At 33.2% G+C, this 26209-nt stretch overlaps 1 long non-coding RNA gene across 1 annotated transcript in view; it reads right to left on the bottom strand.

Moving 5' to 3' along the window:
* Positions 1-6339: 6339 nt before the first annotated feature.
* The window catches only part of LOC306642452, a 108943-nt gene continuing 89073 nt past the window's right edge, over positions 6340-26209 (bottom strand). The window contains exons 2-3 of the long non-coding RNA XR_013758532.1: positions 8058-8204; positions 6340-6618 (exon numbers count right to left, since the gene is read on the bottom strand). This is a non-coding gene — a long non-coding RNA (uncharacterized lncRNA). The remainder of the gene's footprint in view (positions 6619-8057; positions 8205-26209) is intronic.

Below are 26209 nucleotides of genomic sequence, written 5' to 3'. Positions count from 1 at the left end.
CTTGTTATGGGGCTTCTTGACCATGTTCCTCCTGATTCCCCCACCCCGTCCCTGACTCCGCCCCCATTCAGCAGGAAGTAGCCGGACTGAAAGACACCCCCTTCCAATATAAAACAAGAAAGGGAGGAATATAAAGTCACCCCACCTTTAGGTGTCAACATGGCGCTGGCCAAGCCTCTTCCTGATTTTACTCATAACTTCTTCCCGCCCCGCAAACTCGCACCCAATCGGCGCTCAACACCCTACCCAGACCCCTAGCAACAAGGCTCAGCCAATCAACCATCGCCCCGCCCCCCAGCAACAAGGCTGTCCCAATCAACTCTCACCCTGTTTCATGCCCGAACCAGTCAGCCTCTTCCCAGTCCTATATAAGTGTGTGCATTTTTAAAATAAAACAGGACTTCTCCGGTGATTAGCTTTGGACTGTGGCTCTGTGTGCTTCTTTCTCTCTGTACAGACCAAATTCTAGATCTCAGTGAGATAACAATTTGCCCTAACTAAAAATCTGTGAGATCGAATTCTAATTAGAACTAGTCAGTGTGGGCCAGAGTAGCCTTGGTTCTTTACCAGGCTCAGTGGGGACTTGGAAATCTGGTGCAATCCTGCTGTCAGTCAAAAGTCAAGAATGGGAGAGAGGAGGGAGGATATGAAGGAAAGTGGCAGGGAAAGGGGGGATCAAGAACTGTAATTGGTTTCCATGCATGTATGAGTTCTTCAGGATAAACCCAGCTACTATGTATAAATATAAGACCGAAAAAAATATTAATAATAAAGAGGGGACCTGGGTAGGATTCTCTAGAAACTTCCCTGGGATCTTCAATAATACTGAAGGATAGAAGAGTTGTACCATCCTTCTCTTCTATGAGAAGACTGATTCTCTGTCTTGAGAGTGCCCTCTTTTCCCTTTTCCTGAGCTTTATAATAAACTCATGCCTGCTACTCTGAGCAATATGTCAGAAATATTTCCGGTTTGATTGCAAGACTTGGAGAGAGAGGACTTTTGTGGCTCCCTCAGCTCTGCAGCAGGTTCTTGTGCTACAACATTACCACCTCAACTCTTTTTGAAGTCTTAACAAGTTTACATGGATACCCTTTGCTTCATCATTAGGCAATGTTTTCTTCAAAGTTATGGATTGGATCATTGCTCTGTTGTTCTCTTTTAATTTGAGAATCATGAAGAGGCTGGAATGACGTCTTGACTCCTTCATATTTCTTTCTTTTTTTTTTTTTTTTTCTTTCTTCTTTCACATTTTTCAGTAAGCATAATTGTCAGGTGCCACCACTGGGATTCTAGAAATCTCCTGAACTAGATATTTTAGTGTATTTTCTCTTTCCTGTGTGACAACAGGAGACAATGCTGCTCATCTTCTGTTGTCACATAATATGAACATATTTGATTTCCCTTCTGTTTCTGATAACCTTCACTTTGCTTTCCTGTATGCCATAAATGACAGTCTTCTCAGGGGCCATCAGGCTTCTACTAATAATTTGTTCAAAATTTTCTGATTTGCTTGCCACCTGGTCCTGAAGCCACCACCAAAATTTTAGATTTTTGTTATAACAGAATCCCAATTTCAGGTACCAGAATCTTCAATAGTTATGCTGCATCAAAAAGTCACCCAGATTTAGAGGTTTAAATCAACAATAAGCATCTATTATCACTCACAGTTCCTGTGAGTCAGGAATTCTGTGGCAGCTCAGCTTACTGTCTTTTACTCAAGGTCTCACATGAAGTTGCAGTTAATTACTGTGGCCAGAGTTATCTAAAAATCTACTGTTCGCGGCATATCTGTGAGCTGAGACAGTGAGATGTGGTAGCACCTGGGCTGTAACTATTTGTCCAGTCTCCCACACAGAAGCATCAGGGTATCCATGTAGCCAGTGTTCATAACATCTTACCTAAAGGCTCCTCAGGTATATTTCCTGAAAAAGAGAGAGTCAGAAGGAATTCATATTGTTATTTGTGACCTAGAATTGAAGGTCATTTAACATCTCTTTTACCCTAGTCTATTATTCAGCTATAGCAAAACTTCAGGTGGAGGGAATAGATACTAAACTAGAAGAAAAACTTGTGGAATAGCATGAAGCCTTCTTTCAAATATAATGTGCCATATGTACTTTGATTGATATATGAATGTTAAACTAACTTTATTCCTGGGTTAAATCATGCTTATTTATGATGCATTTCCTTTTCATGTAGGAAAGAAAATAGGTTTTATTTGCTAATAGTTTGTAAATTATTTGTTATGATGAGAAATATTGATTTGTCATATTTTCATCATCATCATAAGTTTTTGGGATTAGGACTATACAATTCTCATGAATTATTTGAGAAATACTTTTACTCTATTTTTTGAAGTAGCTTATATAAATTTGATAATTATTTCCTCAAATGTCTGATAGACTTCAATAAGGAAACTATCTGGGCTTGGACTTTTTCTCATCAGTGGTTTTCAAATAACAATTTATTTTATTTAGCAAATATCAAGCTATGTTTTATTTCCTTTTATCAGTCTTGATCATTTGTGTCTTTAAGAGATTGGTCCATTTCAACTGAGATTTTCTGGCAAAATCTCAGTTCAATAATTCAGTTTCTGTCTGATGTTATTTTGTTTATAATATTCTCTTATTATTGTCTTAATCTCAGTAGGTTTATAATAATGCCCCCTTTTCTTTATTGGCAGGGCGGGGCAGTGTGGGAATTGAACTCAGAGGCACTCAACCACTGAGACCCTTTTTGAATTTTATTTAGAGACTGGGTCTTGCTGAGTTAGTGTTTCGCTAAGTTGCTGAGGCTGGCTTTGAACCCAAGATTATCCTTCCTCAGCTCCCTGAGCTGCTGGGATTACAGGTGTGTGCCACTGTGTCTAGCTAATATCCCCTTTTCAATTATTAAAATTGCTGATTAGCGTATTCCTTTTTATTTTATCAGTCTACGGGATTATGATTTTATTGATCTTTTGTTTTTCTATAGTTTATTTTCTATAGCATTATTTTCTACTATTTATTATTTCATCCTTATAATTACTTTTTTTAAAAATTAGATTTATTTTTTATTTGTCCATGGACTTTATTTTATTTATTTATATGTGGTTCTGAGAATTGAACCCAGTGCCTCACACATGCTAGGCAAGTGATCTACCACTGAACCATGACTCCAACCCAAGTAATTACTTTAATACGCTTTATTCCTAATTTAAGATGAAAGTCTATATAATTAGAGATCTTTCTTCTTGCCTAAAATATACATTTGAAGTTATACTTTGTTTATAAACATAATTTTAGCTGAATGACACATTCTGATAGGTCACATTTTCATTTTCACTCAGTTTAAGTAAATTTCTAGTTCCCTCATGATCTTCCCTTTGTTTCTTGAGTTATTTTAAAAAGGTGATTTTTAATTTCACACATTTGGGGAAATTCTACAGGTATCTTTCTGTTTTTGATTTCTATTTTAATTTCACTTGGTCATAAAATATACTCTGTATTTGTCCAGTAATCTTAAATCAAGGAGACTGATGATATGTCTCATCATATGGTGCATCTTGTTGAATATTCAACAAGTATGCCTGATGAGAAAGTGTTTTCTGCTGCAGACCAATGAACTTTTTTACAAATGTCAATTATGTAAAGTGTGATGAGACTGTTGATCAAATCATCTATATCCTTACTACTTTTTTTACTTTTCATTTACTGTTTCTATTAACAATTGAAATAGAAAAGTTAGTATCTCCAACTATAGTTAAATATTTGACTATTTCTCTTTTAATTATCTTCATTTTGCATTGTTTTGCTTTTCTATTATAAGGTGCACTCATATGTCTCCTTGAAGAATTGACATTTTATCATTATAAAATGTCCTTTGTCTCAGGTAAAACTTCACACTTCAGCATGAATTTTCAAGCCACTTCAGCTTTCTTACTGGTTGAGGTTTGCCTGGTGTATCTTTATCCATCATTGTACTCTTAATGTAATAGTGTGCTTACATTTAAAATGTCCCTCTTACTAAAATCATGTAGTAGGGTCTTGGGTTCAGACTGACAATTTCTAATTAATATTGGAGTGTTTCATCTACTTACATTTAAAATAATTATTAATTAATTGGGTTTATGTCTTGTCATTCCACCCATTTCGCCTATCCTTGGTTTCTTTTTCCTTATTTCCTTACTTTTTTTTTTTTTGAGTAATAAGTACTCTTTCTCTCTTGCATGACTTCGAGAGATTCCTTTCTTCCTTTCTGATTATTGTCTCACCATATATATATATGTTGCAATTTCAGGTACTGCTATGGTTTACAATATGCAATTAATTCATCACAGTCTATCTTCAAAAGATCAATATTGCATACCACTTCACTCAAATGAATGGTACATACCACTTCACATACAATGGGAGAAATTGGTAGCAACATTTACTGTTCTCTCATTCTTTTTATTATTACTGTTACATAACATTTATTTATGTTATATTCTCCACAATACATTGCTATTATTTTGTTTTAAATGTTAGTTATTTTAAAATAATGTTTTTAAGAATTCTTTTATGTTTAGTCACATAATTCCTATTTCCATTGCTTTCATTTCTATGTATAATTCAGTTTCTATCTTATGTTATTTTCCTTCATCCTAAAGAATCTTATTTGACATTTCTTTTAGTGAAAGTTTGTGGTCATGAAAGATTTGTAGCTTTTGTTTATTTTAAAATGTTGTTGCTTTAACTTCATTTTTTTAAGAATTTTCACTTTTTATGGGATTTTAGCTTGAAATGTTATTTTCTTCTTTCCATATTTTTAATATATCATTCCAATGTCTTCTGGTTTAATTATGTCTGAAGAGGACAATTTCTTTTTACTTATTTTTTCCTCCTATTTGTGATGTATTTCTTTATTTTTGCTGCTTTTGAGGATTTTTAATCATTTTCCAACATCATGACTACAAGATTTTTGTTACAAGTGTGTTTAATCTACTTAGAATTTATTGAATGCTTACAATTTATAAAGTTGATATTTATTGGCTAATTTTGAAAAATTGGGACTATTATTTCTTTAAATGATTCTATCTGGGACTCCAATTACATGCATGAGAAAACACTTGATACTTACCACTTGTCCACATGCTATTAAGATTGTGTTCATTTAATAGTTTGGCATTTTAATTCCATGTTTATCTGTTTGGGTATTTGTGCCAGATCTTCTGATTTTCAGATTTTTTTTTCTACAGTATCTGATTTACTATAAATTATACTGATTGATGATCTAATTCCAAGCATTTTATTTCTTAGTCTTTAGAATTTTCACTTAAATATGTTTTACAACTTCCATTTTTCTACTGAACTTCCCCATCTGTTCCCTCATTATGCTTATCATTTCCTTTACCTTGGTTAATTACAATATCTCTGGTTCTGTCTGTATTCAGTGACTTTTTAAAAAAAATCCCATGATTATAGTTCACATATTGTTTGTCTTTTGTTTATGTGAAATATCACTCAACAAAAGTCAAGGTTTTGTTTTTTAATGAGTATTGATTTTGTTCTGGCAGGCAGTTAATTTACTAAGAGTTTCAGTTTTGAATGATTTTTAGTAAGGGTGAATGTAAAGTTTTCTAGGTCTCACATCTAAACTGAGGCTCTGAGGTCTCAGATAAGTGCCTAAATTTGTGAGTGAGGACTGTGTACTGCTTGTTATTTCTCCAAGAACTTAAAACAAATTCTGAAGATTTCCATGGCTTCTTTGCAATACCATTCTTTCCCACATTTCTTCCTTTCCTGTAAATTACGTCCTCCCTGGCAACCTTGAACTTTGATTTCTGTCTACTCATCTCATTGAAATCACTCTTCTCTGCTGGGACACCACATCTCTGCACCGCACCATTTCTAGAATGTGCCTTCAGGCAAAAGGTTGGAGCAGTCATGGAGCTTACTTGATATGTTTTCAGTCAGCAGTCAAACACTGAGTTTCATTCTCCTAGTTGTTTATTCTGGGAAGGTTATTCCGAGATGCATTATTCAATATAGGCAGAAATAGAAGTTGCTATTGATAAGGTTTGATTTTGCTTTATAGTTAATCTTATGTATGCTTCATCTCTCTTATGAGACTAGAAATACCCTGATAGTAGAGTCTTGCAATTTTGATAATTTTGTTCAATTTGATAATTTTAATTGATTCAATTAAATATTTAATAACTATTTTGAATGAATGCCTGAGCAAAATAAAACACTAAATAAAATTTAAGAATAATAGTGGAGGTCACAAAATTCATTTCATTCACTAATTTTGTTTTGCTCACTAGTCCTTATATATTCTGTAAAATCATGAGAATACCTGAGTCCAAATACTCTCTTCCTCCCCTTCAGATTCACACCTTTCATTATCATCTGAAAGCATGTGAGAAACTAACACAGAGGGGGAGAACAATTACTGACAACCATGATATGGCAGGCAGCAAAAGTGTATATTAGGAATCAATTGAAACATTCTTTTTTATCTTTTGAGTTGCTTTGCAGGTTGTCATTCTCGATTGCTGCTGAAGCCCAACTTGGGTTGTTTTCCTTGATCATACAGGCAAAGATGATTGTCAGAGTTCAGTGGTCCAGAAGACTCTGATGGAGAAATGTCAGCACCTGTTAGAGTCCAAGAAAGCATGCATGTTCCTTGTACTTATTGCTCAATCAGAAGTTTAAAACACATAAGCACATTTTCCTTTAAGTTAGAAATGCCCTTCATTTTCTCCTTTTGAAACTCTTGAGGTTATCTAAGATAAAGAGCATGAAGAAAAGCTGGTAGCTTATTATTACATAATTTTTAGAAAATGATAAGCTGCCTATAAGGTATTATCCTAGTGATTTTTTTATTGTTACACTCTGATATTTAGATATTTATTCTCTTCTATGATTCATAAATGTGAACATTTTGCTAATTCTTATACCTGCATAACTCATAATCTCTTTTTCTTCTCCAACTCCTAAGAATCTACATGAATTAATAGATTATACTCACTTCACATGTTTCCTAACTTCTCTGAACCCTTAATTTTTCTTTTGAGTTCATTTTTGTTGACTTTCCTGAAATTCCACACAGGAAATAAATTTTTGTGCTTGACCTTCTCCTGAATCCAAAAGCCACAAGTTTTACTGCCTATTACATTCTCACTGGATATACAGGGAGAAAATTTTCCTGTACATGTGTATGCATCAGTCACAAAGCAAAAGAAAACAAACCACATATTGTTTTCTCTTTTGCCCTTCTTACCCATTGCACAAACTAATCCAGGTAGCTTTTTTTCTTCCTCTCTACTCTCACACTCTAGCCCCTTTTCAATTCCTAAAGATTCTCTGCCAAATGTCCTAACTATCCATTCTTTCCATTGATTTTCACTTCCTTCTGATTTTAGGCTGATTCATTGCTCTCTACAAATGGGTTCTGGTGTCTCTCCACATTATTAATTTTATATGTGGCTTCCATTTTTTTGGATTAATATTTTTTCACTTGGGTACCAATAAATAATTTTCTGCTTACAAGATTAAAATAAAAATTCAGTGTGTTTCTATCACCAAGTACAGCCTTTAAGTCCAACATTAGTGATTTCCAGAATTCTTCCTTAAAATACCCTTTTTCTTCATTCTTTATGTTTTCTTATGTTTTCTGTGTTATGCCCCAATTAAACTATATGTAGGTCCATAAATAATTTTCCACTTTTCCGCTCCTGTTAAGTTGTTCTACCAGACATGTTTTCCTTTTTCTTTTTTTTTTGAAAAATGCTTTTTTTCCCCATAAGTGTTTAATGGCAAGTACAGAATGGTAGACTCTCACTACTCTTTGAAATTCTTGCTAGTTGTTCATTTAGACAATTATGTACTGACAGACCATGTCATTTGCTGTGCTTTTATTATTTCTTATTTTTTCATTTTTTTAGCTTATGTCAATTTGAAGGCATGTTCTAGTTTTACTCATGGTGTCTGAATTATAGCCTTTATCATAGTGGGTGTTGTACTATAGTTATCTTCTCAAGAATGGTTTATTATCTTGACCCCCTTCATGATAGCAAGGTATTTATTCTCACCACACACAATTGCACTGACTAGTGTGACCAACCATCATCTTCACAGTGTGCTGTCCATACCATTTCACTCAATACTTGCACATATTTGGAAGATGGGCATAAATCTGGAATTGAGCATGTTGTCATATGTCTCTTTCCTTGGAAATCCTACAAAACAACTGTGATATAAAAATGGGTTAATATATTACTTTTCCCAAAGTAAAAACTACTGATATTAAATAGGAAATTAGAGTTAATAAGGGGTGACTCCCAGAGAATTTATGACTGAGGGGAAAACTGATAGGGATGATATTTTGGAGCTGGTGCACTTCTATAAGTAGTTGGTAAGTTTATCTATGCCTGAAGGAGGACATGGGAGATTGAAACATGCACCCATGCAGTCACTCACAACGTCTCAGGATGTTCCAGTCATTTGAAGACAATACTGAGAGGAGCTACAGGGCTAACCTGTGTTTGGTTCCACAGGCAGCCCATAAGGACTTAGAAATTGCATGAGTTAGATTCAGACAAGATATTTTATTCATAGTTACATCATCTATTCTGCCTTGGTATGAATGATAACATTAGTGTAACTATAGAGAGGAATTAGGAAAGAAATCTCTATTAATCAGTTGGAAAATGAATCTTTTAAGAGCCCCATCACTACCTTTAATTATAACAAAATTCTGTTTCTAAATGATATTTCCAGACTCATTGGACTCATTATTAAAATGGATATTTTCATAAGAATAGGGTTTCATATTCCTGAAAGCTATTGAAACCTATTTCATAGCTATTGTGCTATGGAAGACAAAACTCTTTCCTGATCTAAAACTTGATGGAATCCATTCTGTCCAATAGAAACAAAGGCAAATTCTAATAAAAATATTTTAATTTGTGCTTCTCTTTTGATAGAAGTATAGTGGTGCTGATGGTAGTGTTGTCTCGCATATTCCTTCAGGTGCATATTTCAAATAATGGCACCAAATGACAAAGTGAATTTTTTTTTCTCTCTCTCTACACACTTACACACATATGCACACAAACCTATGCACTCATATTTTGGCAATTAAAATTATTTTAAATAATTTTGGTGATAGAGGTCAGCAAACTAGCACAGAAAAAAAAGCAACATTTCTGTTTAAGATTATTTTATACAAAAATTATATTTTGGGAATTGATATGGTTAGCAGGCCGTGACAACCATTACTTTATAATAGGTCATAATATTTCTTATAGAAATATATCTGATAGGATCACCTGGTTTTGCTACAGTTCTAAATTTTGGGTGAGATTTATTAAAACTAAAAACTGTAAGGTTAATAAGTGATAAATATAAATTTGTATTTGAATAATCAGATGAGTTATTAAAAAGTCTTTATTTTAAAATGTTTCAGAAAGTTACTGCAGAGTCTAAAAATAGAACTCAATGTCTCACTGATAACCAGGTAGATGAAAATATGCCCAATGAAAATTTGACTAACATTTTATTTAATGAAGAAACCCTGTGATTAAAAAGGAACACAGCAACACACATACACACACACACACACACACACACACACACACACACTGAGTTTTCATTTTTGAGTGACTTTGGAAATATTAGGAAGAGGCCCAGCAAAGTTAGCAGTCTTACCAAGATAAAGACAGTTTAGATTTTTATTGAAAACAGAACAAAATAATACAGAGCATGAAATTATGAAAGAACACATACACATACACATAAATGAATGTAAGGTTTTCATTAAGACCCTTATAGTTCCATGACTATCCAGATTTCAATGATTTCACACATTTTGTTAAAACAGTTTTTGCACTGTTTCTCTTTCTACACACACCAAAAAATTCATAGGCTAAATTGATAGTAAACTATAAAAAAGAAAGACATGAAATAAAATAAATAAATTAATTTATTAATTTACTCATTCATTTATTGAACAGATATTTATTGGATACTTACTATATGCCTGAAATTTCATATTATTAATATAGCACCTAATACATATTCTAACAATAAAGTCTTCTTAATCATTGTCTTTTTAATTGAAGCAATAGTTTTCTTTGTACAATTTATATATTCATGATTGTAAATTTCATGATGAAATAAAATATATTTTATATAACTTATAATTTTACTATTCTAAGAAATACATGAATATAAGACATGACTTTGAAAGAAGTGTAAAATCAGTTTAGGTAGGTAAGATTAGCACAAAATTTTTAAAAAAGGATGAAAGGAGCAAAGTAGGAAGGATCAGATAAGGAAGGACCGAAGGGAAGGAAAAAGAAAAAGAGGGAGGGAGGAAAAGACAGAGACAAAATCCCAAGAAATGGGATTTATATATTAAGATGAGTAGTATAGATTCTGCACACTGGAAGTACAGCCTGAAGTTATTGGAATGGGGAAAGGGTCTTCAAAAAATATGTTGATGTGTGCATTGAGACTTGATTAATGTAGAATTGAATGTATGCCATTTGAAAGTAGGAGGAAAATATAAGCAATCGATAGGGAAGGGAAAAAGCATAATGCATTTGGGAGACACTGAAAAATATTCTTTTTAGGGAATGGAGATTTGTAAAGAAGAAAATCGTGTGTTGGCTTTGAATGACAGTCTAAAGAATTTGGGTTTGTTCAAAAGCAATAGCAAATTAAACTTATTTAAGGAAGATCAGTTTCACAAAAACATGCAAACTAGATTTAAGAAGAAAAGCCTTTTAGTTTGACATGGCCCTATGAGGTTCGTCAGAATACTGACACTCAATGGTATGATATTAAAGTTTTGTGAAAAGTAATATATCATGAAAATGTTGGGTTAGACAAAGTTGGGCAGACTACTGTAGAACTTCCTTGAGCACTAAATTTTCACATAAACATTTTTAAATTATCCATCCAGGAAAAAAATTATGTACCATTTTTAGATGTATTTGATCGTGGGACACAGGTACATGGTTTATGAAATACTATTCTAGGTAATCACTGAAACATTAAGATTGCAAATATCTTACAGGTCATTCAAGGTAACCACCTGTCTGGATATTAATTCACCTCTGAAATTTCAAGCCATGTGGTCCTGTGAACTCTATTGAGAATTTCTGTGATTAGCACCTCATTCTCTCCAATGCCAACACTTACTTATCTCCCAAGAAAATACTGTCTTTGTAAGCTAATGTAAGGAAGTTGTACATGTTATATTCACTAATAATCAATCACAATTCTTGTTCTCATTTTTTTTAGAAAAACCTTTGCTATCATATTATTGAAATTCTCATATTTAATTTAGATTTCAGCTTAATATGTCCTAGTAAAATGGTCCTCAGTGGTGAGTTTTGGCTGAATTAAAAAGCAGTATTCTACTGAACCAATAATACAGTGTGAACAATGGGTTTCTCTAAGGTTTTTACTTAAATAGGAGTTTGGAACTTCCTGTTCACAATTGTATCATTACATACTTAGAGTCAGAAAGTTTACTTCTAATAACTGCTAAAAATTTGCACAGTTCTGAATTCCAGAATCAGGTGATTATAAATGATATTCTGATTGAGCAATAATTTCATCTCCAAAACAGACTCCATTACATGGCACTCCAATATTGTGTGGGCAAAGTCATGTCATAATAATTCTTCAGTTTCTTTTGAAGTGAACTGTGGAATGCCATTTGCGGCTCTCCAGTGGTTTCTGTCTTGTATTTTATTTTTCTGCTTCCACAGGAGATTCACAGACTTATTAATAATTTCTCCATTGCTATAACAAAAATGCCTAAGAAAATAAACTTACAAAGAGAAAAAGTTTATTTTGACTCATGATTTTGAAAGTTTCAATTCATGATCAGTTGACCCCATAGCTTTGTGCCTTTCATGAGGCAGCAAATCATGGAGAGAGGTCATAGTGGAGAAAAGCACTAATCTCATAGCCAGTAAATTAAAGGGCATGAGGAGGAGGTGGCCAGGGTCTGTCAATTCCCCTTCAGGGCACCCTCCCAATGACCTCATGACCTCCCACAGTCTCTGTCTTTCAAAGGTTCCAGCACCTTATAATATAGTACCACATAAGGATGAAGGCTTTACCACCTGGGCCTTTCGGGGACATTTAATATGAAAACTGCAGAAATGGATAAGCTGACTTTCTTTGGAAAGAGAATATTTAGTGACTTCATGCACCTGAAATCTCATTTTTTTAAAAGGATATATATTGCTTTGACCTATGGAACATTTAAAAAAAAAAAATTTAATGGAATTAAGGATTACCAGAAAGAGAAAATAAGTAAACCACAGAAAAACAAACATTAGTCTCATAAAGTAGGATACATTTTGATAACACTATTTAAATTATCATTGCATAATTTATAAGATCACAGTTACTAATATGTGGATAAGTCTTTTGTCATGTAGTGATCATAGTAAAAATATATATTTTGAAATTAAGGGATGCTATATAGAGTTCATTTTAATAATAACAGGGTGCAGATATCTGGCAATAACCTTGACATTTTCACTTAAGTAAATGTTAAAATTGCTATTATAGCAGCAATTTTGTTCATAATATTTATCTAATTCATGTTACAAGATTAATGTTGAATGCATAATACATATTAATATGTCATAGACAACAGAGATAATCTAAAATATTGGAAGAGAGAAAAAGATGATTTAAGTTCTTCAGGGATGAGAGAGATCCAATTTACATTAAATACTAGAGGAAATTTAATGAATAAAATAACACTGAGTCATATAAAAATTATTATCATACTGCCACTTGAGAATGTACTATTGACAAATGTATTTATTTATATCTTAGCTATGTTTATTTATTAAGCACCATTGCTTTTCTGAAAAAAAAAAAAATGTAAATTTTATAGTCAGCCTGAAAATAGAAGTAAGCCAAATAATTATTGTAATGATGGAAATAGTTGGAAATGCATTGTTCAATTTCATATTAAATCAAAGTTAGAGTGGTTTTTGGCCTGGTTTGCTAATGCTTTCTGCAACCATAAAATTTGGCCGCAATAGGGCAATACAATACTGGTGAGAAAACACTGGTATGAGTACCACGTTTTTTAAAGGAGAAAAGAAGAAGTCAAAAGAATATAACCAATGCTTGGAAAGCAGGGAATGTTTACTCCCATAACAATTGAAGAATTGTAGCTATTTTGGATTAGAACTGCAGCCTGGAGACTGAGTTTGCCATTTGTGTTAATATCTGTAGGCGCTGAAAGGCTTCACCTGGCACGTGTCCTGCACCGGCCTGCGTGATGCTACCCTGGCTCTTGGCTCTGTGTTTTCATTCACGGCACGTTACTGATTCTTGATCTGCTGTAATGGGGATGGGACCAAGATGCAACACAACACATGTCAAAAACAAAATAAAACAAATGCCCTGCATCTCTTCTTGTTCACTATGAAAACACAGATTTCATAATCCTAATGCTGGTGCAGGAGTCCCAGGTTCTTGCAACCTCTCTTTCTAGCAACCACATTTTTTTCCAACCTCCCTTTTCTGGCCTCTCTTTTGGCTGATGGTGTAATGGTTTATTTCCATGAGAAATTTTGAAAAGAACTTGACTTTAACATATTAGGTTTGTTTATTCTCCTGTTCTTCCTTGGATTTCTTTTCTAAGAAGTTGGAGAATGAAAATATATTCTTGATGTAAAGTCATTGCTTCTTGAAACCTAAAAGCTTTAACACACACACACACACACACACACACACACACACACACACACACACGCCAGAACAAAACATAGTGACAGTCTAGAAGTTTGGAGATGAGCAACCAATTTGATTTTTAAAAAATGTTTTCTTATTTTAAGGTGTATTCAATCTACTTCATCTTTCCGCAGTTCACTTTCCCTGTGTTAGGAACAACATAAGCCCCTTCAGAGCTCAAAGCCACTTCGTGGACAATTTTCTTTGTCCTGACAATATCCTCTGTTTATAATGCTGTTTGCATATAATAATAATTTAGATTTAGAAGAGATTAATAATGTGACAGATCGTAAGATTTGATGGTTATTTCTTTTTTGCAGTTGAATTATCTTTTGAATTTCAATCTTTTAATTGTGTCTTTAGAAATAACTTTAATTTTTTTTATTCTTTTTTTTTTTTCTTCCAAACAATAAGGCATCTTTTAGAGCAAAAGTTACTTTTGTTTTCACAAAAGATTTAAACTCTATGTCGTTGCTTTTATCCCAGGAATCAGAGTAAAGGTGATCTTTCTCAAAACTTCAGACCAGTCATTTGGACCTGTGTCCAAGAAATGTATTCTTATGGCTACACTCATGCCTTGGTGAGCCTAACAACCCTTAGAGTGGTGCTTTCATTTGAATAAACGGCACCTCAGAGGAAGTTAATGCCTGATAGCATATTGCTAGAATTTGTGGAAAATTTGAGTTTTTATTTTTCTATACACACAATGTGTTTGTTGGGCCATTTAGTTGAAAATATATCAGCAGTGTTCAAAATAGAAGTATGTGTATCTAATTATGTGCATAAACAATAGGCCAAGATTGCAACATCTGGTACTTTTGAGTAATCCTGAATACCTGACTGAGGTTTCCCAGCAGGGGGGAATGGTTTGGACTCACAATGACACTCCCAGGGCTCAGATGACAGGGGACAGAGAAGAGATGTGAATCTCCCTGTCCTCTTCAATCCCTGGGGACTCAGGAGCCTGCTTTTCTGCTTCATGTTCATTTTTTCTCTTAATTTTACACAACGACTTCTATATTTTTTCATTTCCTCTCTATCCAAATGAAGTTGGTATTGAGGGGAGGGCAAGTAGTGTCCTTTTCCTGTTATAACATTTTTTTTTTTTTCTTTTTTGGAGTTAATTATGCCCCTTGTCAATGTGTTCCTAGCATCTCCCATTAACTCTTTGCAGACTACACAGGAATTTGAGAAGCTGCCTTGGAAAAAAAGACCTAACATTTGCTAAGTAATGACCATGAGCCAGGCTCTTTACAGGCATTTTGGGTAAATTGCATGCCCTAGGGTCTTCAGACCCAGGAAATCCTGAGCTAGGAAGACACATAACCACAGTATAACCCAATTCTTTTATTTTATTCAAGAGGTCAAGAGAAGTAAAATGATTAACTCATCTTTTTTTAGTGAAGCTTATTGGGGGTAGAGAGCAAAACTGAAAAAATGAAATCATCATCATAGGCACAATAAAAACAACCTGTTCCTCTGAGAGAACAAATGTTTGTGTAATTGCAGACACATTTCTTAGTTGCAATAAGCCAAATTCTATTTTTATAATCAGTAGAAATTAAAAGTTGTTCCCCCGTAAGGGTTCATGCATGATATCTTATTAAATATACACATAAAATCCTATCTCAGTGCCATTTCCCCATGCCCCCTAAACACACACAGTCAAGCGTGTTTAGTATTAGAATTCTCTAAACCGTGGGTAGAGACATTATTTAGAATGATCCAGATTCCAATCTGTTTTCTGCCCACTGGGCAAGGCTCCTCTGAGACAGTGTGGGAGGTGACCTGAATGTCAGACAGTGTGAAAGTCATTTGAGTCTGGCCACTACTCAGTGAGCCAGAGGGAACTGTGTGAATCAGTGGGAAGAAATATTGAATTGCTTGCAAGAAAACATGTGAGAAACTATTGGACAAAACTCAGTGGTAATCAACACAGGGACCCTGGCACTATTTTGAGACAGATGCTTCTAGACTCCTGGTGGAGAGAGGAGGGAGGGGCAGAATTGTCTTCTCAAATTTCTTTTGAGTCTTTCTATTTTCAAAACAATAAAAATGAAGCATGCTGGAAAAATAGTTTCTACCCACATGATCCCATAGACATAGCAACCTACTATATTTCCTAGTATTCTTTGGGATTAAGAAATTCATTTCTATTGCAAATAATTCACAATTGTTTCTCTGTTTTTCTAAATTATCCACAATATTTCTATTTCTTTTAGGTCAATTTAAGATCTTACTGGTCTAGAAGAATTTCTCTAATAATTTAAGCAATCTTTAATATCAATTTCCTTTCCCCTGTTACAATTTAGCCTATGTAGAACATTTTCACACACACACACACACACACACACACACACACACACCACACACACACACACACACACACACACACACACACACACACACACACACATAATCTTTTGTAGGAAATGCCTTTTCCTTTATCTGCTGCCTATTCGAAGTCCTTCAGCATTTAAATTTTACTTCTCTTATTGCATTTTAAATTTTTTTATACTGATAATTTGTGATTCTGCATTCATGTTTTTGTCTGTATCCTTTAGTATAGATACCACAGCAGAAAGCAGGCCTTTGTGCCTTTCTACCTGCAGACTCATCCCAGTGTCTTTATGTAATATCATTGTAGCATATGCTGCAGAACAGATGAGGTCTTGGTTAATTAAATATTTTCATGTGTCTAACTCATCTTTCAACAAGATCATAAACAGAAAGAACTGTGCATTTGAGTCCCTGTGGTACTAGACAAATGGTAGATATTTAAAATGAATATGGATGAGGTAAAATCAGACAAGAAACTATCACAGAGGGTAAGAATTTGTGTTAAGCATATGGTGGCATGCTGCTATTACAACATACTACTAACATTGGCTGAACATATATTACTTGTCAGACACTACCTCTGGTAGTTTTCATGCATTATCTCATTTAATTGTTTCTCCTATCTTATGATATAGGTATAATTATTATCTCTATCTAGAGGCAAGATAATTCAAGTGCAATGAAGTAATTTGTCCAAGTTCACTTACTCAGAACTGGAGAGCTGGTACTGCACCCAAGAAGTCTGACTCTATGATTAAGCCATTATCCATTAATATTCTAGGTAATTTATGTCCTTTATGACTTGAAAATATTTTGTATGTTTTATTAAATTAAACCTTATACACAGAAAATATTTTCCTCTTTAGGGAATAGTTTATATGAGTTTATATGAATAAACACAAATGTGTATATTCATGTAACCACCAAAAAACTAAAGATATAAAATAGTTCTTTCATCAAAAATATTCACCATGCCTCATAAAAGTCAAACCTTTCTCTCACCTCCAGTCCCAGGCCACCACTTTATCTTTTTTCTAACCTTATGATTTTGCATTTTTTATAATGGAATTTCATACTATGTGGTCATTTGAGTCTGAATTCTTTCACTTCAAGTAAAGCTTCTAAGATTTATCCATGGTATTTTTTTTTTTCAATTGTCTGTTCCCTTTCAATAATGAATAGTATTCTGGTTTATAGACACAGCAGAGTTTATCTATCCATTGGTTGAAAGATAATTGGTTATTTTCAGTTGGAGCAATTATGAATAAAGCCAGTATAAATATTTGCATAGAGGTTTTGTGTTAACATAAATTTTGTGACACTTGGAATAAGGAGTAAGATTGCTCAGTGTTATGATTTGAATGTATTCCCTTCAAACTTCAGGTGTTGCCAATATGACAGTATTAAGAGGTGGGGCCTTTAATAGGTGATTAGACCATGAGACCGCCTCCTTTGTGAATGCGATTAGGTGTCCTCATGAAAGGACTTGTCAAGGAAAGTTCATAGCTTTTGCTCTTCTGCCCTTTGCCCTCTGAGGACACCACATTCTTCCCTTCTGGAGGATGCCATCTTGGAAGCAGAGATCAAACCGGCATGGACAACAATCCTAAAGGCACCTTGATCTTGGATTCCTCAGCCCCCTGAACTGTGAGAAAATAGCTCTGTTCTTCGTAAATTATCCACTCTTGAATATTTTGTATTTTGAACACAAAAAATACTACATTGGGCCACAGGAGATTAACTAGCTAGCTAGCTATCTCTATGAGCACTGCCAAACAATTCTCTGTATTATTTTTCATGTTTACTAAAAATGTATATCTCTAAATCCCTGCTGCTATTGCTGCTATTTAGCATTGTCATTTTTTTTTTTTCTTTTAGGTTAACTGTTTTAAAATTTTTATGAGGTTAGTTTTCCCATTCCCATTTATTATTCATTTGTTTCTTTAAAAACATCAATGCAATTCATTGATCAAAGTGCAAAGTGTTTGTTTTGCATAAGAATGTTCAATTGTAATAGCACTATTTGTTAATAGTCTTTTAACAAATAATAGTCTTTGTCATTTAACAGTCTTTTACCTTTGTCAAAAATTAATTGATCATAGAAGATGTGTAAGTCTCTTTCCGGACATTCTGTTCCAGGACTTAGCAAACTTCTTTATAAGCAGTTCAGAAAGTAAATATTATAGGTTTGTGGGACATGGAATTTATTGCACTGGTCAATTCTGTCATTTCAGTTTGTGAAAATAGCCATAGATAATACAAAAGTGAACAAATGTTGCTGTGTTGCAGCGAATTATATTTACAAAAACAGATTGTGGACTGACTTTAGTCTTGGGGGCTATAGGTTGCTGATCATGGCTCTGTTCTGATCCATTTAGCTATTTGTCTGTTCTCTTGCTAATACAATCTATTAGCTATTTTTTAGCTTTAGAGTAAGTCATGAAATTAGATAGGAGGAGCCCTCTAATTTTTTTTTTTGAACACTACTTAACTGTTCATTTTTCTACATGAATATTAAATAAAGGTTGATTTTGTTGATTTGTACAGTAAACCCTTCTGGCATTTTTAATGGAATTGTGTTGAATCTAAAAATCAGTTCAGAACCAATTGACATCTCAGCAAATTTGAGATTTTCTAGCAATTAATATGGTATCTCTTTCTACATATATATAGTATATATAAGATTTATTTTTTTGATCTTTTAATTTCCTTCATCAGTATTTTATAAATTGCCCCAAATGTATTTTGACTATATTTTTTTAGGTTTGTACCCAAAAGCTTTATTACTTTTGATATTTTAAAAATTTCAATTTTCCATTGTTTGTTGCTGGTAGATGTAAATATGATTGAGATTTGTATTTTGACCTCATATCTTGTGACCTTGTAAGCTCATAATTAGTTCTCTTAGTTTAGTTTTATAGTTATTATAAAATGTTCTACATTATTTTTTCATTCGCAAATATTTCAATTATTTCATCTATATGCATATGTAATTGTTTTCCTTATTGCACTAGCTAAGACTTTCAACATGTGTAAATGGGACTAATAAGAGCAAACAGCTTTATTTTTAATTTTATCTTTTTTTCTACTAAGTGTGATGTTGTCTGTAGTGTTTTCATTTATGTTTTGTTGATTCCTTTTCTTTACTTGAAGAAGTATCCATCTATTTTTAAATTACTTACAGTTTTGTCACAAATATCAGATGATGAATTTTATCATTTTTTCCATATCTAGGAAATATTACATAATTTTGTTCATCATGTTGGTAAGGAGAATTCCATTGTTTTGAATATTGAACTAGACTAAAACCGGTTAGAAGGTACATTTATTTATTTTTTATGTGTTGCTGGATTTAATTTGCTAGTATATTGTTGATGATTTTTCTGTTTCTCTAAATAGCATTTCATTGTCCTAGTTAGAAAGACATTCTTTCCAAGTACTTTAAAGTTACTTTGAGGCCATGTGATTAGTTTGGGCCTAATGGATAGAAGTGATGTATGTTCTGAAGTGGAAGAGTGAATTTTCTTTCTCTCTCATTCCCTACCAATTGATTGTGTTGATGTTATGGTACCTCAAGGTAGAAACTGATTCAATCTTTGAGTCTCAAAGCTACCCAAGAGAACACTTGAACTTGAGGCACATTCTGGGTAATGAACAAAAAATTTTGTTTATTAATCTACTGAGATTTTGGTTTGATTTGTTGATAGAGTATAAAATAGACTGCTCCATCAAGTACATATATAAGATTATAGTAGACACTATAGTTTGAATGTGTCCTCCAAAAACCATGTAATGGAAATGTAACCCAGTATTAAGTATTAAGAAGTAGCACATTTAAGAGGTGATTAGGCCATGAATGGAACAATTAGTCCATAAATGGATTAATGCTGCTACTGCTGAATAGATTTGTTATAATAGAAATGGTTCTGTATAAAAGGATGAATTTGGTCCCTGTTTGTTTGATCTCTCATGCTTCCCCCCACCATGTATTTCTCCGTCTTTTGCCCTTCCTCCTTCCATCATGGGATGATGTGACAAGAAGGTTCCCATCAGGTGCCTCAAGATCCATAAACCAAAGAATTTTTGTTCATTATAAATGATCCTGTGTGCTATATTCTAACAGCATAGAATGGACTATGACAAAATGAATAAAAATTTTTATTTATTAAATTATTGATATTTGAGGGTTAATATTTGATATTTATAAATCAGAGTATCTCATCAAGTAAAATAGGGGATTAAAATTGGTTACATAAAAAGAGATAAAATAACTTAAAAATGGTTGCTATTTGACATAAAGTACTCAGTTCAAGGCCATACATCTGTTATTCAGAATTTGTGCCCAAACCTAATTTAACATTTAATTTAACTATTTAAAATATCCTAATGAGCCTAATAAGCCTTGTGAGATGTATGCAAGAATAAAAGCAAATATTCACCCAACATTTTAAACTGAAAATTTTTTTCCAAAATAAAATCTCCTAGGGAAGTTGGCCCATTTGAGTCATTATAGAATTCTATAATTCTATAGAATTAAAATCACCTTTTGACCCAGTTATCCCATTCCTCAGTTTATACCCAAAGGACTTAAAATCAGCATACTACAGCTCAATTCACAATAGCTAGATTGTGGAACCAATCTAGATGCCTTTCAACAGATGAATGGATCAAGAAACTGTGGTATGTATATGTGCTATGTGTGTGTGTATATATATATACACACACACATACATATATACATACACACATGGAATATTATTCAGAAGAATAAAATTATGGCATTTGCAGGTAAATGGATTGGAATTGGAGAATATCATGCTGAAATAAGACAATCCCAGAAAACTAAAGGCTGAATGTTTTCCCTGATAAGTGGATGATGATACATAAGAGTGGTGGAGAGGTGGGGGGGGTAAGAAAATAATGGAGGAACTTTGGATTAGTTAAAGGGAAATGAGAAGTGGGAGGGTGTGGGGACATAAAAGACTGTGGAATGAGACCGACATCATTACTTTATGTATATGTATGATTACATGAATGGTGTGAATCTACATTGAAACAAAAAGTCATACCACATTTGTGTACAATAAACCAAAATGCAGTCTGTAAAAAATAAAAATAAAAAAAGATTTTTGACTTGAGTATACAATAGAAAGCTTCAGTTAAGTAACCATGTGAGTTCTAAAAATAATACTGAACACCTCTGACATCAGGTAAGGCTAGATAAGCAAAATGAAATCTATCAAGAGAATTTACATGTGAGTCAAATTACTGATCACACTTTAACAGCTAGAAGGAACAATAGGCAGCTATGCTCTAATGGTTTATCTGTCTGTCCCAAGTGACTTTTTAACTTCAACCAATCACATTTAGCTACTACTAACAGCCACATAAAAGGAGCAGGTGAGCCAATAGTTTAACAACACGTCAATGGTCTTACATTGTGGTTTACCAGGCATTAAGAAAATGAAAGCTAATGATAGGGATCTTTTTAATTATATACGTTAAATCAGAAAATTAGAGTAAATGTACAGAAAATTTTCTGCTCCATTATTTATTGGCTAGTAAAGTATTTTTCTGTCCTTTTAAATTTTAGTATGTGTAATATGGAAAACACAAAACTCAAAAACTAGCATCTCATAACATACACATTTGATTCTGGAAGATAATATTACTTTATCAAAATATTTATTTTAATAACTTGATAGAGAAGAATTCAGTTGGGATCATCCTAAATAGTTGTAATAACCACAGAAACCTCAATATTAATGAAGGTTTCTAGTGATTCTATCTATTTTATTTCATCTTTCAGTAGATGACACTGGAGACCTAACAGTAAGTGAAATTCTTAAATGAGCCTGGAAATTGTCCATATAGGTCTTCCTCCATAGCAGGTCCATTTGGGCAAGAAGAATATCTATACATTTGAAGGAACTGCCCACAAAGTTCCTACAGTAATCAGAATCATAAGTAGTATTCTTAGCTGCGTGTACCATCTGAGAATACATAAACAGATGTTGACTTCGTATTGCCTCAGGTTGTAAATCTCAGTAGCAAGAGTCAAGCCAGTCCCCAGAAAGAGTGGCCTGGGATTACCCATCACACATTTTCCAGATGTTTCCCCTGGATTGCTGTTATCACCTTCACCCTGCCGGGTTATATTTCTATTTCTATTTTTTTCTTTTAATTAGAGAAACAATTCCCCTAAATTCAGAACATTTATAAATTCTCTTTAAACTATTATTTTCATAAAACAAAGTATAAAATGTAAAGCTGTACAAAATCTACAGGCTTGGTGAGAACATGATTGGGGAGGAATAGACTAATCTCTCCTTCCCCGTTCCCCTAGGAACCAAGGGAAAATTTCACAAAATCCTATGCATCTGAGATTGTTACAGATAACCAAAAGGATCATGGATTTAAGCGCATTCAAAAACACTTTTCTGGATGTTCCTAAGATTAAAGGGAGAGATTAGGCCTTTATCAGGCCTTCCTTCATGATTACCTGTAATTTTCTTTTCTCATTCTTTCCATTCTCTCTCTCTTCTTACTTCTTCCTTTCCCAGGCAATCTAAATTTGAATTCAATGAAGTTATCAAACTCATAATATCGAAATGTGAGTAAAGGCAGGTTAAGCCTAGGAGATTCTATAATCTTCAAAGAAAAGTCTGTTGATATGAATCTTGAGTTTCAAGAAAAATAATTTTTTTAAGAATCAGACTTTCTGATGCTTGCATTCAACACCCCATCCTAACCTCCACTGTCAGTAAGGAAGTTAAAAAAAAACTATATAAATATATATATACATATTTATATGTATATATATACACACACATACACATATATACACATAAATATTTACTTATTAAAGTATATAGTTTACTCATAAAATACTTTATGCATTAAATATATATTTTATTAAATTTATTTTTATTTAACACATATTTTCATATATATAATTATTTAGTAATAATCAAGAACATAATTCAGTTAGTATTCCTCTTTATTATATTTAAAGGTAAATGGTATCTATGAAATGAAACCAGGTTAAGGTTTCCACACTATGCTAGGGGTATCTATGAGAATGAGTTTTTTCAGTGTGTGTATTTTTAAATTTTTAGTTATATATGACAGTAGAATTATTTTAGCAGAATATACATATATAGAGTATAACTTATTCTATTTAGGTTCCCACTCTTGTGGTCATACCTGATGTAGAGTTACTCTGGTAGTGTATACAAGTACAAAGCCAGGAAAGTTATGACCAATTAATTCTACTGCCTTTCCTACCCCCCTTCCTATTCCCTTCCCTTTGTTTCCCTTTGTCTGATCCAATGGACTTCTGTTCTTCTCCTCCCCATCCTCCCTTGTTGTGGGTTAGCATCTACACATCAGAGAGAACATTTGGCCTTTAGATTTTCAAAATTTGGCCTATTTCACTTAGCATGATATTCTCCAGTTCCATTCACTTACTGGCAAATGCCATAATTCATGAGTATGAGTTGACACAAAGAATGCTCCAAACTATAATGGATCTTTGGTAATATATTGGTTTGGAATATATATACATATATATATATATATATATTATATTTTGTATATATTACCAGTACATTTCTCTAACCTAATGCTATACTGCCTATCTAAAGCCACACTACCATTGTGATTACTACTACTGTTGGTACTATTATGCCTTAGAATTGCCCAACTTTTATAATTTATTTTTTAAATGTTCAAATGTTTTCATTTAGTATGAAGTGATTTTTAAGTAACATGGAACTACAATAAGGGAAAGATAATAAGATTAATCCTAAGCCAAGTGATATCTTTAGTTTTCCAGAAAGTAGAGGTCAGTGTTTTCATGATGTTTTCAAGGCCCTTGATGAAATACTGGTTCAACCATTAATTTTGGTCTCCATTCTAGTTATGGTATCAAAATAGCAAAGGATTCTGAACATTTAACATGTTTTAGTCAAATCCTTTAATTGGCCACATGGACTTGTTTGGAAGGAGAAAATTCTAAGTGAGACCAGCTTAGAAATAGTGCAATTGAACTAATGCAGTCGAATACCCAGTTGTACCAACCATAGGGCACTCTGGACTTTCTGTGATCAGGCTTCTCAAAACTGTGATTTGTTCTTATTTTCAAACAGAATTAAAAATTTTCTGCCATTCCTTAATGGTAAATATCTTTTTGTGGCATTTGTTGCTTTGTATGCTACCCTTGTAAATATTCTCTTGTTAGCCATGATTCTTTCCTTACTTTTCTCCCTCTTACCTCAATGGTTGATACTTTTTTAAAATGTAAACTGCATTTTCTGATCCTGTTCCTCCAAAGATATGGCTTTAATTCTTTTCTCTCCTCCCTGGATATATTCTTATTTTGAAGATTCAATTTCATATACTTAACTCTTCCTTTTATAATTATGATGAACAATTTATATATACTTGAAATTTTTTTAAGTTTTCCCCAGTTCACAGACATCATTAAATATTTACAGAGCATATGCTGTGATTGTGGGAGTACAGAAGAAATATAAAACCTACATCATGCTTTCAGTAGCTTGCATGAGAGTTCTAAAGATCAGGCAAATTACGCGTATTTACTTTAATGAATAACTTTCTCCTCGGAAACAACATGTATAGCAAAAAAACTTGTCAACTGCTGACATTTATTAATATCTCCTTTCCTTATGTAGTCTATTAAAGGCTCTTGAGAATTATCTATTGACCAATTCTCTTTTGAGCTGTCATAAGGAAACTCAGATTAATGACCATTAGAATTATTTGTGAAAAGTCATTCAGGTTCACATTGTGTTATAAAACCAGAAAACAACACATCTGCTGAAATTGCATTCCTATGTCAACTGATGTATGTGCAGGGAGTGACAAACTAACCTTTACCAACAGGTTCATGTACCAACATGTGGCCAGAGTTGATGTCCCACAATTTCTTACTATTGTAATCCCTGGACATGCATTTCACATACAATGACAGTTATAGGTCAATAATAATTTCTGAGAAAAATAGCACAATGTCAAAGAGAAGTTTGCTACTTCTCAAAATATATTAGCGTAAAACACATTAAAAACACATAAGAGGATTACAGTGGCTCAAACTAATCTTTGGCTTATAAATTTCTTTTCTTCCTTTTATTTTTTTCCAAAGGGTAATTTGAGATGGAAATTTTGGTTTTTGTTTCAACAAATGCATGTCATTGTTACACAGAAAAACAATTACTGTTGCTGTTCTGACAGGGACAATTATAAATAATAAATATTGTTGATAAATTGATTCATGGCCACACTTTTATATCGAAATTGAAATAATAGAAAAATATTAAAAAGGAATACAAAATATAAAAATATTGTATCTTAATATGGGTTTTTCTTTTATTTTTGTAATATGTGATTTTTTAATATAAAAATAAATGTTGACACATATTTAGTTAGAAAGCAAAGGGCTCTCAGTTGAGCCTCAAAAGCTATGAGTTGAAACTATTTGATTTCTCTTCCAAATTGTGGCAAGTTTACAAATAAGTGTCAAAGCAGACTATCTTTCTTAAAATTATGTAGTAGTTCATGTACTTGCTACTTTCTCTTTGTGTGTGTGTATACCAGGGATTGAACCTAAGGGGGCTTACCAACTGAACCACATTCCCAGCCCTTTTTATATTGTACTTTGAGACAGCTTCTCACTAAGTTGCTTAGGGCCTCACTAAATTATTGAGGCTCACATTGAACTTGTGATTCTCCTGCCTCAGCCTCCCAAGTGGTTGGGATTACAGGCATGTGACCAGCTTGAAAGCTTCTTATTAAAAAATTGGAAAGGTTATCCATGATACAAAAATGCCTGCATGGCACAACTGACTAGGGTCTTCAACATAATAAGGCTGAAACTATTTAATGGTAAATTTAAAAAGGAAATGCTGAAAATAAAAAATAACTCGTTATCTTTGGTGACAATTGCAATTGGTATTAGAACTTTCTTCCCTATCAGTGGGAAATTTTGGAGAAAACCTGAGGGAGATACAGAATGTAATGGACTCTGGAACCAGGTTATCTGTTAAATAACTCATCTCTGCCCACTGCTACTTACATGGCTGGGAGCAATTTACTCAACCACTTT

The sequence above is a fragment of the Sciurus vulgaris genome, assembly GCF_902686455.1.
Source record: "Sciurus vulgaris genome assembly, chromosome: 12".
Lineage (NCBI taxonomy): Eukaryota > Metazoa > Chordata > Mammalia > Rodentia > Sciuridae > Sciurus > Sciurus vulgaris.
This window is presented reverse-complemented; position numbering and strand designations above follow the sequence as displayed.